The sequence below is a fragment of the Coregonus lavaretus genome (assembly GCF_964263955.1).
Source record: "Coregonus lavaretus genome assembly, chromosome: 7".
Classification (NCBI taxonomy): Eukaryota; Metazoa; Chordata; class Actinopteri; order Salmoniformes; family Salmonidae; genus Coregonus; species Coregonus lavaretus.
Window position 1 is genome coordinate 43,904,320 of NC_139994.1, and position 14,766 is coordinate 43,919,085.

At 42.0% G+C, this 14,766-nt stretch overlaps 1 protein-coding gene across 2 annotated transcripts in view; it reads left to right on the forward strand.

Annotated features, from left to right (window-relative positions):
- The window catches only part of LOC311132654 (myotubularin-like), a 69,172-nt gene that overhangs the window by 14,122 nt on the left and 40,284 nt on the right, over window positions 1-14,766 (forward strand). The window lies entirely within an intron of this gene.

The following is a 14,766-nucleotide window of genomic DNA, read 5'->3' on the forward strand; positions in this document are numbered from 1 at the left end:
GAGTGGCTCAAGAAGAAGCACATTAAGGTCCTGGAGTGGCCTAGCCAGTCTCCAGACCTTAATCCCATAGAAAATCTGTGGAGGGAGCTGAAGGTTTGAGTTGCCAAACGTCAGCCTCGAAACCTTAATGACTTGGAGAAGATCTGCAAAGAGGAGTGGGACAAAATCCCTCCTGAGATGTGTGCAAACCTGGTGGCCAACTACAAGAAACGTCTGACCTCTGTGATTGCCAACAAGAGTTTTGCCACCAAGTACTAAGTCATGTTTTGCAGAGGGGTCAAATACCTATTTCCCTCATTAAAAAGCAAATCAATTTATAACATTTTTGGATTTTTTTGTTGTTATTCTGTCTCTCACTGTTCAAATAAACCTACCATTAAAATTATAGACTGATCATGTCTTTGTCAGTGGACAAATGTACAAAATCAGCAGGGGATCAAATACTTTTTTCCCTCACTGTATGTTTGGAGGAAAAAGGGGGTGCTTGCAAGCCGAAGAACACCATCCCAACCGTGAAGCTTTGCTGCAGGAGGGACTGGTGCACTTCACAAAATAGATGGCATCATGAGGAAGGAAAATTATGTGGATATATTGAAGCAACATCTCAAGACATCAGTCAGGAAGTTATAGCTTGGTCGCAAATGGGTCTTCCAAATGGACAATGACCCCAAGCATACTTCCAAAGTTGTTGCAAAATGGCTTAAGGACAACAAAGTCAAGGTATTGGAGTGGCCATCACAAAGCCCTGACCTCAAGCCTATAGAACATTTGTGGGCAGAACTGAAAAAGCATGTGCGAGTAAGGAAGCTTACAAACCTGACTAAGTTACACCAGCTCTGTCAGGAGGAATTGGCCAAAATTCACCCAACTTATTGTGGGAAGCTTGTGGAAGGCTACCCGAAACGTTTGACCCAAGTTAAACAATTTAAAGGCAATGCTACCAAATACTAATTGAGTGTATGTAAACTTCTGACCCACAGGGAATGTGATGAAAGAAATAAAAGCTTAAATAAATAATTCTCTCTACTATTATTCTGACATTTCACATTCTTAAAATAAAGTGGTGATCCTAAGACAGGGAATTCTTACTAGGATTAAATGTCAGGAATTGTGAAAAACTGAGTTTAAATGTATTTGGCTAAGGTGTATGTAAACTTCCGACTTCAACTGTACAGTACATCACTGAAGCTCTAGTAGTATTTAGTGTTTTATTAGTATCCCCATTAGCTGGTGCCAAGGCAGCTGCTACTCTTCCTGGGGTCCAAACAGGAACAAAACAATAGTCTACATCATAAATAGAACAATACATCATACAAGACATTGTGCAAATTTACACTGCTCCATTATTACAAATGTACAATATAAAATGTACAATATTACAACAATACAATATTACAATGTGTGTGTGTGAGTCTCTTTGCATTCCGCGTTGTACTGTGAGGTGTTGTTTTTACTGCTAGCTTGAGTTAGTTGATGTGGAAGAGTTCCATGTAGTCATGGCTCTATGTAGTACTGTGCGTTTCCCAGCCTCTGTTCTGGACATGGGGACGTGAAGAGACCCCTGGTGGCATGTCTTGTGGGGTATGTATGGGTGTCTGAGCTGTTAGTTAGCTGTTTGAACAGACAGTTCGGTGCTTTCAATACGTCAATACCTCTCACAAAGACAAGTAGTGATGCAGTCAATCTCTCCTCTACTTTGAGTCAGGAGAGATTGACATGCATGTTCTTGATATTAGCCCTCCGTGTACATCTAACGTCCACCTGTGCTGCTTTGTTCTGGGACAACTGTAATTTGCCTATGTCCTTCTTTGCAGCACTTGACCATATAACTGGGCGGTAGTCCAGGTGTAATAAAACCAGGGCCTGTAGGACTTGCTTTGTGGAATGTGATGTCAAAAAAGCAGAGCATCTCTTTATTACGGACAGACTTCTCCCCATCTTTACAGTGCCTTGCAAAAGTATTCATCCCCCTTGGCATTTTTCCTATTTTGTTGCATTACAACCTGTCATTTAAATTGATTTTTATTTGGATTTCATGTAATGGACATACCCGGAACCCATCCAACTTGAAGGAGCTGGATCAGTTTTGCCTTGAAGAATGGGCAAAGATCCCAGTGGCTAGATGTGCCAAGTTTATAGAGACATACCCCACTCTACAAAGTATTGACTTTGGGGGGGGGGTGAATAGTTATGCTCGCTCAAGTCTTCAGTTTTTTGGTCTTATTTCTTGTTTGTTTCACAAGAAAAAAGATTTTGCATCTTCAAAGTGGTAGGCATGTTGTGTAAATCAAATGATACAAACCCCCATCCATTTTAATTCCAGGTTGTAAGGCAACAAAATAGGAAAAATGCCAAGGGGGTGAATACTTTCGCCAGCAACTGTACATCCTTTGAATCTATATGTTTTGACCATGACAGTTTACAATCTAAGGTAACACCAAGTAATTTAGTCTCCTCAATATGTTCAACAGCCACACCATTTATTACCAGATTCAACTGAGGTCTAGAACTTAGGGAATGATTTGTACTAAATACAATGCTCTTAGTTTTAGAGATGTTCAGGACTAAGGCTCTTGCGGTGACCGTATTACCGCCACACCGGCAGACATGAGTCATGACAGTATGAAAATGTATGCACTCTGGATAAGAGCGTCTGCTAAATGACTATAAATGTAAAAATGACCACAGTAAAATTCAACGTGACTGTTAAGTCACGGTAATCTCCTCTTATGCACTCTGGACATGCTTTGTTAGTACCCAATTTGTTAACATACGCATATTAGAGCTTATGCATACGCATAGGCTTAGGACCCCAAGCACCCCCAAAAACTGAATTAAAATGATCATTATGCCGTTATACAATACATAGCCTACCGCATATTACGCATGGCAGAAAAACATAAAACTGATTAAAGATTTCTTTGGTATATAATTGGTCTAGCCTATACTCCAAAATTAAACACATTTGAGTAATTGCCTTTGAGTGTGCACTGTATTAATATGCATACTGAATGGAATGGTTACCTACCTTACGCTCCAAATTTCTATCCACAAGTCTGGGAGAGAACGTATAGCCCGAGGCGATGCTGTTGGTTCATTGATTGTGCAGGGCGGCTTACAGGTAGCCTACAATTATAGTGAAATTGAATTTGATTTTGAATATCCTAGTAATAGGATTTTTTAAAATAGATTTTCATAATTCATTGGGTGACACTTTACCTTGAGCTATACAGAATATATCACCACCATGCGTTTCCATCTTCTCCTCTCTCCTTTATTCCTTTCTCGAGCGTGCAGAGGGGTTGTCAACAGTTTAGTAAAATATGTGTTGCGAAAACATGTTAATATCAATGATAGTGTACATTAAATAGATTTATTAGACTTTTAAAAAATCTAGATGTTTGGAGACGCTAATCTTGTTTGTTAATTAAAGGTAAATTACCGTTAGACCGGCATAACTTTTTATTACAATAACTGGCTGACAAAATTTCATGACCGCCACATCCCTATTCAGGACCAGTTTATTACTGGCCACCCATTCCAAAACTGACTGCAACTCTTTGCTAAGAGTTTCAGTGACTTCATTAGCTGTGGTTGCTGATGCGTATACGGTTGAGGCATCAGCATACATGGACACACATGCTTTGTTTAATGCCAGTGGCACGTCATTGGTAAAAATAGAAAAGAGATCTGCCCTGCAGTACACCACACCCTACATGTTTGACATAAAAGAAGCTTCCATTAAAGAAAACCATCTGAGTTCTATTAGATACAGTGGGGAAAAAAAGTATTTAGTCAGCCACCAATTGTGCAAGTTCTCCCACTTAAAAAGATGAGAGGCCTGTAATTTTCATCATAGGTACACGTCAACTATCACAGACAAATTGAGAAAAAGAACTCCAGAAAATCACATTGTAGGATTTGTAATGAATTTATTTGCAAATTATGGTGGAAAATAAGTATTTGGTCACCTACAAACAAGCAAGATTTCTGGCTCTCACAGACCTGTAACTTCTTCTTTAAGAGGCTCCTCTGTCCTCTACTCGTTACCTGTATTAATGGCACCTGTTTGAACTTGTTATCAGTATAAAAGACACCTGTCCACAACCTCAAACAGTCACACTCCAAACTCCACTATGGCCAAGACCAAAGAGCTGTCAAAGGACACCAGAAACAAAATTGTAGACCTGCACCAGGCTGGGAAGACTGAATCTGCAATAGGTAAGCAGCTTGGTTTGAAGAAATCAACTGTGGGAGCAATTATTAGGAAATGGAAGACATACAAGACCGCTGATAATCTCCCTCGATCTGGGGCTCCACGCAAGATCTCACCCCGTGGGGTCAAAATGATCACAAGAACGGTGAGCAAAAATCCCAGAACCACACGGGGGGACCTAGTGAATGACCTGCAGAGAGCTGGGACCAAAGTAACAAAGCCTACCATCAGTAACACACTACGCCGCCAGGGACTCAAATCCTGCAGTGCCAGACGTGTCCCCCTGCTTAAGCCAGTACATGTCCAGGCCCGTCTGAAGTTTGCTAGAGTGCATTTGGATGATCCAGAAGAGAATTGGGAGAATGTCATATGGTCAGATGAAACCAAAATAGAACTTTTTGGTAAAAACTCAACTCGTCGTGTTTGGAGGACAAAGTTGCATCCAAAGAACACCATACCTACTGTGAAGCATGGGGGTGGAAACATCATGCTTTGGGGCTGTTTTTCTGCAAAGGGACCAGGACGACTGATCCGTGTAAAGGAAAGAATGAATGGGGCCATGTATCGTGAGATTTTGAGTGAAAACCTCCTTCCATCAGCAAGGGCATTGAAGATGAAACGTGGCTGGGTCTTTCAGCATGACAATGATCCCAAACACACCGCCCGGGCAACGAAGGAGTGGCTTCGTAAGAAGCATTTCAAGGTCCTGGAGTGGCCTAGCCAGTCTCCAGATCTCAACCCCATAGAAAATCTTTGGAGGGAGTTGAAAGTCCGTGTTGTCCAGCGACAGCCCCAAAACATCACTGCTCTAGAGGATATCTGCATGGAGGAATGGGCCAAAATACCAGCAACAGTTTGAAAAAAATACCTTGTGAAGACTTACAGAAAACGTTTGACCTGTGTCATTGCCAACAAAGGGTATATAACAAAGTATTGAGAAACTTTTGTTATTGACCAAATACTTATTTTCCACCATAATTTGCAAATAAATTCATTAAAAATCCTACAATGTGATTTTCTGGAAATGTTTTTCTCATTTTGTCTGTCATAGTTGACGTGTACCTATGATGAAAATTACAGGCCTCTCTCATCTTTTTAAGTGGGAGAACTTGCACAATTGGTGGCTGACTAAATACTTTTTTCCCCCACTGTATATAGCGCTGAATCCACAATATGGCAGAGGTTTTAAAGCCATAATACTTTTTTTCTTCTACATGTTATGGTCAATAATATCAAAGGCTACACTGAAATCTAACAGTACAGCTCGCACAATCTTCTTATCAATTTCTTTCAACCAATCATCAGTCATTTGTGTGAGTGCAGTACATGTTGAGTGCCCTTACTGAAAGTCTTAATTTGTTTACAGAGAAAAACATTTTTACTCCTGAACTTATTTAGGCTTGCCATAACAAAGGTGCTGAATACTTATTGATTCAGGACATTTCAGCTTTTCATTTTTTATTTCATTTGTAAACATTTCTAAAAAACATAATTCAACCAATCTTAAAATTCTCCAAGCAATAAATATCATTGGCAGAAGTGATCCCAGAGAGAGCGAGAGAGGAGATAAAGAGTGTAATGTTTACTGTTAATTTTGTATTGTTTATTTCCCTTGTGTTTCTTGTCTATTTCAATTGCTTTGGCAATGTAAACATATGTTTCCCATGCCAATAAAACCCATTGAATTGAAAGAGAGACAAATTAAGATAGCGACATTTATAACTACTCTGGAACAATGCAAGTTGACACGGCTGGGGAGAGTAGGTTCTATATTTAGCCTCTTCTGTGACAACCCCAACAGGAATCTCCTCTCTACCACCTCTCCTGTTTATATTTACTGTAAACACTGACACACCACAATTTGGTGTGGGCGGAATACCGTATAAACAGTGCATTCGGAAAGTGTTCAGAACCCTTGACTTTTCCCACATTTTGTTACGTTACAGCCTTATTCTAAAATTGATTAAATAGTTTCCCCCCCCTCAATCTACACACAATACCCATAATGACAAAGCAAAAATATATTAAAAATAAATAACGGAAATATCAAATTTACAAAAGTATTCAACTTGACACACATGTATTTGGGGAGTTTCTCCCATTCTTCTCTGCAGATCCTCTCAAGCTCTGTCAGGTTGGATGGGGAGCGTCGGTGCACAGCTATTTTCAGGTCTCTCCAGAGATGTTCAGTCCGGTTCAAGTCTGGGCTCTGGCTGGGCCACTCAAGGACATTCAGAGACTTGTCCCTGCGTTGTCTTGGCTGTGTGCTTAGGGTCGTTGTCCAGTTGGAAGGTGAACCGTCTCCCACAGTCTGAGGTCCTGAGCGCTCTGGAGCAGGTTTTCATCAAGGATCTCTCTGTACTTTGCTCCGTTCATCTTTGCCTCGATCCTGACTAGTCTCCCTGCCGCTGAAAAACATCCCCACAGCATGATGCTGCCACCACCATGCTTCACCGTAGGGATGGTGCCAGGTTTCCTTCAGACGTGACGCTTGGCATTCAGGCCAAGGAGTTTCATCAGACCAGAGAATCTTGTTTCTCATGGTCTGAGAGTCCTTTGGGTGCCTTTTGGCGAACTCCAAGCGGGCTGTCATGCCTTTTACTGAGTCCTGATTGGTGGAGTGCTGCAGAGATGGTTGTCCTTCTGGAAGGTTCTCCCATCTCCACAGAGGAAATCTGGAGCTCTGTCAGAGTGACCATCGGGTTCTTGGTCACCTCCCTGACCAAGGCCCTTCTCCCCCGATTGCTCAGTTTGGCCGGGCGGCCAGCTCTAGAAAGAGTCTCTTGGTGGTTCCAAACTTCTTCCATTTAAGAATGATGGAGGCCACTGTGTACTTGGGGACCTTCATTGCTGAATACATTTTTTGGTACCCTTCCCCGGCTCTGTGCCTCGACACAATCCTGTCTTGGAGCTCTATGGACAATTCCTTCAACCTCATGGCTTGGTTTTTGCTCTGACATGCACTGTCAACTGTGGGACCTTTATATAGACAGGTGTGTGCCTTTCCAAATCATGTCCAATCAATTGAATTTACCACAGGTGGACTCCAATCAAGTTGTGGAAACATCTCAAGGATAATCAATGGAAACAGGATGCAACTGAGCTCAATTTCGAGTCTCATAGCAAAGGATCTGAATACTTTTATTCAGGTATTTCTGTTTTATTTTTAATAAATTAGCAAACATTTCTAAAAACCTGTTTTTTTACTTAATCCATTTTAGAATAAGGCTGTAACGTAACAATGTGGAAATTGTCAAGGGGTCTGAATACTTTCCGAAGGCAGTGTATATGGATGATTGATAAAGCCAGGCACATTTAACAGTTAGTCTATTGATTATAGACCTAATTAAGTTGAGGTTTCCTCTCTCCTCACTTTTCTTAGACAATTAACGCAAGGGACGTTTTCTAGTCTCCTAACTCCACTGATGCCTGCGCTGCATTGTTCTCAACACCAATATGCTGGTTAACTTTGATATTATGCACGTAGAGTCATGGTCTAGTAAAAGCCAATTCAACAGCCCACTGATGTGTTTCAGGACAGCGACCGCAATCCAACGCACTAGAAAGCGCGTTTGTTATAATATTCGTTTTATTAGTGTTGCACCATTGTTCTTACGTAATATAACCATATACAATTTCAGCAGCACATCTTAGAGTGATGTACTGTGCCATCCCCACGGCCTCCCCAATTGATTAGTCCACTCAGACAGGTGCGAATCAGACAAGTGTCTTGTACATCATTCATTTTTGTATACAGTTGAAGTCGGAAGTTTACATACACTTAGGTTGGAGTCATTTAAAAGCCAGTTTTCAACCACTCCACAAATATCTTTTTAACAAACTATAGTTTTGGCAAGTCTGTTAGGACATCTACTTTGTGCATGACGCAAGTCATTTTCCCAACAATTGTTTACAGACAGATTATTTCACTTATAATTCACTATCACAATTCCAGTGGGTCAGAAGTTTACATACAGTGAGGGAAAAAAGTATTTGATCCCCTGTTGATTTTGTACGTTTGCCCACTGACAAAGAAATGATCAGTCTATAATTTTAGTGGTATGTTTATTTGAACAGTGAGAGACAGAATAACAACAACAAAAATCCAGAAAAACGCATGTCAAAAATTTTTGAAATTGATTTACATTTTAATGAGGGAAATAAGTATTTGACCCCCTCTCAATCAGAAAGATTTCTGGCTCCCAGGTGTCTTTTTATACAGGTAACGATCTGAGATTAGGAGCACACTCTTAAAGGAAGTGCTCCTAATCTCAGCTTGTTACCTGTATAAAAGACACCTGTCCACAGAAGCAATCAATCAATCAGATTCCAAACTCTCCACCATGGCCAAGACCAAAGAGCTCTCCAAGGATGTCAGGGACAAGATTGTAAACCTACACAAGGCTGGAATGGGCTACAAGACCATCGCCAAGCAGCTTGGTGAGAAGGTGACAACAGTTGGTGCGATTATTCACAAATGGAAGAAACACAAAAGAACTGTCAATCTCCCTCAGCCTGGGGCTCCATGCAAGATCTCACCTCGTGGAGTTGCAATGATCATGAGAACGGTTAGGAATCCGCCCAGAACTACACGGGAGGATCTTGTCAATGATCTCAAGGCAGCTGGGACCATAGTCATCAAGAAAACAATTGGTAACACACTACGCCATGAAGGACTGAAATCCTGCAGCGCCCGCAAGGTCCCCCTGCTCAAGAAAGCACATATACATGCCCGTCTGAAGTTTGCCAATGAACATCTGAATGATTCAGAGGAGAACTGGGTGAAAGTGTTGTGGTCAGATGAGACCAAAATCGAGCTCTTTGGCATCAACTCAATTCGCCGTGTTTGGAGGAGGAGGAATGCTGCCTATGACCCCAAGAACACCATCCCCACTGTCAAACATGGAGGTGGAAACATTATGCTTTGGGGGTGTTTTTCTGCTAAGGGGACAGGACAACTTCACCGCATAAAAGGGACGATGGACGGGGCCATGTACCGTCAAATCCTGGGTGAGAACCTCCTTCCCTCAGCCAGGGCATTGAAAATGGGTCGTGGATGGGTATTCCAGCATGACAATGACCCAAAACACACGGCCAAGGCAACAAAGGAGTGGCTCAAGAAGAAGCACATTAAGGCCCTGGAGTGGCCTAGCCAGTCTCCAGACCTTAATCCCATAGAAAATCTGTGGAGGGAGCTGAAGGTTTGAGTTGCCAAACGTCAGGCTCGAAACCTTAATGACTTGGAGAAGATCTGCAAAGAGGAGTGGAACAAAATCCCTCCTGAGATGTGTGCAAACCTGGTGGCCAACTACAAGAAACGTCTGACCTCTGTGATTGCCAACAAGGGTTTTGGCCACCAAGTACGAAGTCATGTTTTGCAGAGGGTCAAATAATTATTTCCTTCATTAAAATGCAAATCAAAAACATTTTTGACTTGTGTTTTTCTAGATTTTTTTGTTGTTATTCTGTATCTCACTATTCAAATAATCCTACCATTAAAATTATAGACTGATCATGTCTTTGTCAGTGGACAAATGTACAAAATCAGCAGGGGATCAAATACTTTTTTCCCTCACTGTACACTAAGTTGACTGTGCCTTTAAACAGCTTGGAAAATTCCAGAAAATGATGTCATGGCTTTAGAAGCTTCTGATAGGCTAATTGACATCATTTGAGTCAATTGGAGGTGTATCTGTGGATGTATTTCAAGGCCTACCTTCAAACTCAGTGCCTCTTTGCTTGACATCATGGGAAAATGAAAAGAAATCAGCCAAGACCTCAGAAAAAAAATGGTAGACCTCCACAAGTCTGGTTCATCCTTGGGAGCAATTTCCAAACGCCTGAAGATACCACGTTTATCTGTACAAACAATAGTACGCAAGTATAAACACCATGGGACCACGCAGCCGTCATACCGCTCAGGAAGGAGACGCGGTCTGTCTCCTAGAGATGAACGTACTTTGGTGCGAAAAGTGCAAATCAATCCCAGAACAACAGCAAAGGACCTTGTGAAGATGCTGGAGGAAACAGGTACAAGAGTGTCTATATCCACAGTAAAATGAGTCCTATATCGACATAACCTGAAAGGCCGCTCAGCAAGGAAGAAGCCACTGCTCCGAAACCGCCATAAATTAGCCAGACTACGGTTTGCATCTGTACATGGGGACAAATATCGTACTTTTTGGAGAAATGTCCTCTGGTCTGATGAAACAAAAATACAACTGTTTGGCCATAATGACCATTGTTATATTTGGAGGAAAAAGGGCGTGGCTTGCAAGCCGAAGAACACCATCCCAACCGTGAAGCACGGGGGTGGCAGCATCATGCTGTGGGGATGCTTTGCTGCAGGAGGGACTGGTGCACTTCACAAAATAGATGGCATCATGAGGAAGGAAAATTATGTGGATATATTGAAGCAACATCTCAAGACATCAGTCAGGAAGTTAAAGCTTGGTTGCAAATGGTTCTTCCAAATGGACAATGACCCCAAGCATACTTCCAAAGTTGTGGAAAAATTTCTTAAGGACAACAAAGTCAAGGTATTGGAGTGGCCATCACAAAGCCCTGACCTCAATCCTATAGAAAATTTGTGGGCAGAACTGAAAAAGCGTGTGCGAGCAAGGAGGTCTACAAACCTGACTCAGTTCCACCAGCTCTGTCAGGAGGAATGGGCCAAAATTCACCCAACTTATTGTGGGAAGCTTGTGGAAGGCTACCCAAAACGTTTGACCCAAGTTAAACAATTTAAAGGCAATGCTACCAAATACTAATTGAGTGTATGTAAACTTCTGACCCACAGGGAATGTGATGAAAGAAATAAAAGCTGAAATAGATAATTCTCTCTACTATTATTCTGACATTTCACATTCTTAAAATAAAGTGGTGATCCTAACTGACCTAAGACAGGGAATTTTTACTAGGATTAAATGTCAGGAATTGTGAAAAACTGAGTTTAAATGTATTTGGCTAAGGTGTATGTAAACTTCCGACTTCAACTGTAAGTGCATAGATGACATGTACACCGCTCAAAAAAATAAAGGGAACACTAAAATAACACATCCTAGATCTGAATGAATGAAATAATCTTATTAAATACTTTTTTCTTTACATAGTTGAATGTGCTGACAACAAAATCACACAAAAATTATCAATGGAAATCAAATTTATCAACCCATGGAGGTCTGGATTTGGAGTCACCCTCAAAATTTAAGTGGAAAACCACACTACAGGCTGATCCAACTTTGATGTAATGTCCTTAAAACAAGTCAAAATGAGGCTCAGTAGTGTGTGTGGCCTCCACGTGCCTGTATGACCTCCCTACAGCGCCTGGGCATGCTCCTGATGAGGTGGCAGATGGTCTCCTGAGGGATCTCCTCTCAGACCTGGACTAAAGCATCCGCCACCTCCTGGACAGTCTGTGGTGCAATGTGGCGTTGGTGGATGGAGCGAGACATGATGTCCCAGATGTGCTCAATTGGATTCAGGTCTGGGGAACGGGCGGGCCAGTCCATAGCATCAATGCCTTCCTCTTGCAGGAACTGCTGACACACTCCAGCCACATGAGGTCTAGCATTGTCTTGCATTAGGAGGAACCCAGGGCCAACCGCACCAGCATATGGTCTCACAAGGGGTCTGAGGATCTCATCTCGGTACCTAATGGCAGTCAGGCTACCTCTGGCGAGCACATGGAGGGCTGTGCGGCCCCCCAAAGAAATGTCACCCCACACCATGACTGACACACCGCCAAACCGGTCATGCTGGAGGATGTTGCAGGCAGCAGAACGTTCTCCACGGCGTCTCCAGACTCTGTCACGTCTGTCACATGTGCTCAGTGTGAACCTGCTTTCATCTGTGAAGAGCACAGGGCGCCAGTGGCGAATTTGCCAATCTTGGTGTTCTCTGGCAAATGCCAAACGTCCTGCACGGTGTTGGGCTGTAAGCACAACCCCCACCTGTGGACGTCGGGCTGTCATACCTCCCTCATGGAGTCTGTTTCTGACCGTTTGAGCAGACACATGCACATTTGTGGCCTGCTGGAGGTCATTTTGCAGGGCTCTGGCAGTGCTCCTCCTTGCACAAAGGCGGAGGTAGCAGTCCGGTTGCTGGGTTGTTGCCCTCCTACGGCCTCCTCCACGTCTCCTGATGTACTGGCCTGTCTCCTGGTAGCGCCTCCATGCTCTGGACACTACGCTGACAGACACAGCAAACCTTCTTGCCACAGCTCGCATTGATGTGCCATCCTGGATGAGCTGCACTACCTGAGCCACTTGTGTGGGTTGTAGACTCCGTCTCATGCTACCACTAGAGTGAAAGCACCACCAGCATTCAAAAGTGACCAAAACATCAGCCAGGAAGCATAGGAACTGAGAAGTGGTCTGTGGTCACCACCTGCAAAACCAGTCCTTTATTGGGGGTGTATTGCTAATTGCCTATAATTTCCACCTGTTGTCTATTCCATTTGCACAACAGCATGTGAAATGTATTGTCAATCAGTGTTGCTTCCTAAGTGGACAGTTTGATTTCACAGAAGTGTGATTGACTTGGAGTTACATTGTGTTGTTTAAGTGTTCCCTTAATTTTTTTGAGCAGTGTATTTTTTTCCCGCTGTCCCTGTTTCGATACAGGTGCATGATAATGGTCCATTCTAAATCAAAACAAATGTTACACATATATTATTTAGTATATCTAAAGACAAGATTAAATCAAGAATAGGCTAATGGGTGACAATAGTAGCCTATCACTTGTGAACTATATATTATCATTTGTGACTTGTTCGAATCATAGTCGCACACCTCATGTAAAATTAAGCACATTTAATCTGCTTTACAAGGGGTATAGCGCCTAACTGGCATATACAAACAGCGCGTGAGTTTCACGTTTGGGAAAGATCCTCTGTAGCTCAGCTGGTAGAGCACGGCGCTTGTAACGCCAAGGTAGTGGGTTCGATCCCCGGGACCACCCATACACAAAAAAAAATAATGTATGCACGCATAACTGTAAGTCGCTTTGGATAAAAGCGTCTGCTAAATGGCATATTATTTTATTATTATAAAGATCATTTTCACTATAAAATGCACCATTTATAATAGAAACATTACATGTATAATTGCATTTGCGGTCACTTTTGATAATGGTGTTTTCCGGAACGTTCGTGCTTATAGCCTACTACCATGTGCACATTGCTGCGCTTATAATGTGAAGAAATAGGCTAATAGTTTATCAACATTTTAAGCTAAACGTTCTGATCTGTTGCGTCAGCTATATTGCATAAAAAAGTTTTTTTGATGCTAGTGGTTGTATTAATTTGGGATCTATCATATCCCACAACTGTCCCAGACAGTTATTTCTCACACAGAATAGAATATGTCGACTTATGTACTATGGTGGATAGTAGATTGACATAGGCTAGTGCTTTTGCTGTTCGTTAGGCCTACTCATCTTGTTGCCTGACGAAAAGTAAATGTGGACAGTTCTTCCAATTTCTTCAATATGCACCTCGGAATTGGATAAGGACGCACACAGTTGCGTCCCCGATGTGTCTGTCTTAACTTGTAGCCTGTGAGAAAGAACCGATCACGTGAAGGAGAGCCGTGTGTGTGAGTGAGACACTTCAGATTGTGCAGCACACTCAGGGAGAAGGGCAAAACGCAGCACTCCGGCCCGCAAAAGGCATGGATTATTTTAGGGTGCATTACGGTCACAAAGGGGATGCCGCTGTGAAATTCGAGGCATTATCAAGTGTTTGTCAAATTGTGAATGAGGGACAGCCTGCGCAAAAAAACCAAAGCAGAGCTCATGCCTTTCAAGCAACTTTTTTCAAATCATCATTAGTCTCATCATGCAGCCTTACAACGTATTAAAAATCAAAACATATAGCCCAACGTTTGTAGAACAACTAAAGTTACATTAATAACTCTAAATTAAAGCATATAGGAGTACCTATTTCTTTGTTAACCGCTCAACAAGAATAGCCGTATGTGCGCACTCCCTCAAATCGTTTGGAGAAAATATGTATATTTTATTCAGCTTTGTTCAATTGTGTTCTTCAGACTATAAAATACTATAAAATAATTATACGGAATGATAAGCAAATCTTTTCTGCTAAATGAACTAGTGTAGCCCACAGCCAGTTGGAATAGCCACATCAGGACCTAAGATAAGGCCAATCATTTTCTTCATATCATGCTTCTTTAGACCTGTCTAAAATAAATAATGGATTTATTGTGAAGGTGTAGGCTATATTACATGGATTTAATAAGCTATGTGTGGAAGCCAGGAGAGGCTAAATGTGTTTTATGTTAATTAACGGTCAATTACTGTGAGACCGACAGTTATTTACTTGACAATCACCGGCTGATGAAATTTTGTGACCGCCACAGCCCTAGTCAGCCTTAATTGATGAACCACGTCAAATTGGCTAGCTAGCTAATAACAGATCACATCAGTATGGCTAGTTAACATACTAACTTTCAGGGGATAAACTACATGGCTATATCCAAATATTGTTTGATTTGCTTGCCATCTATAGTGGTGAAGACATTAGTCGACTG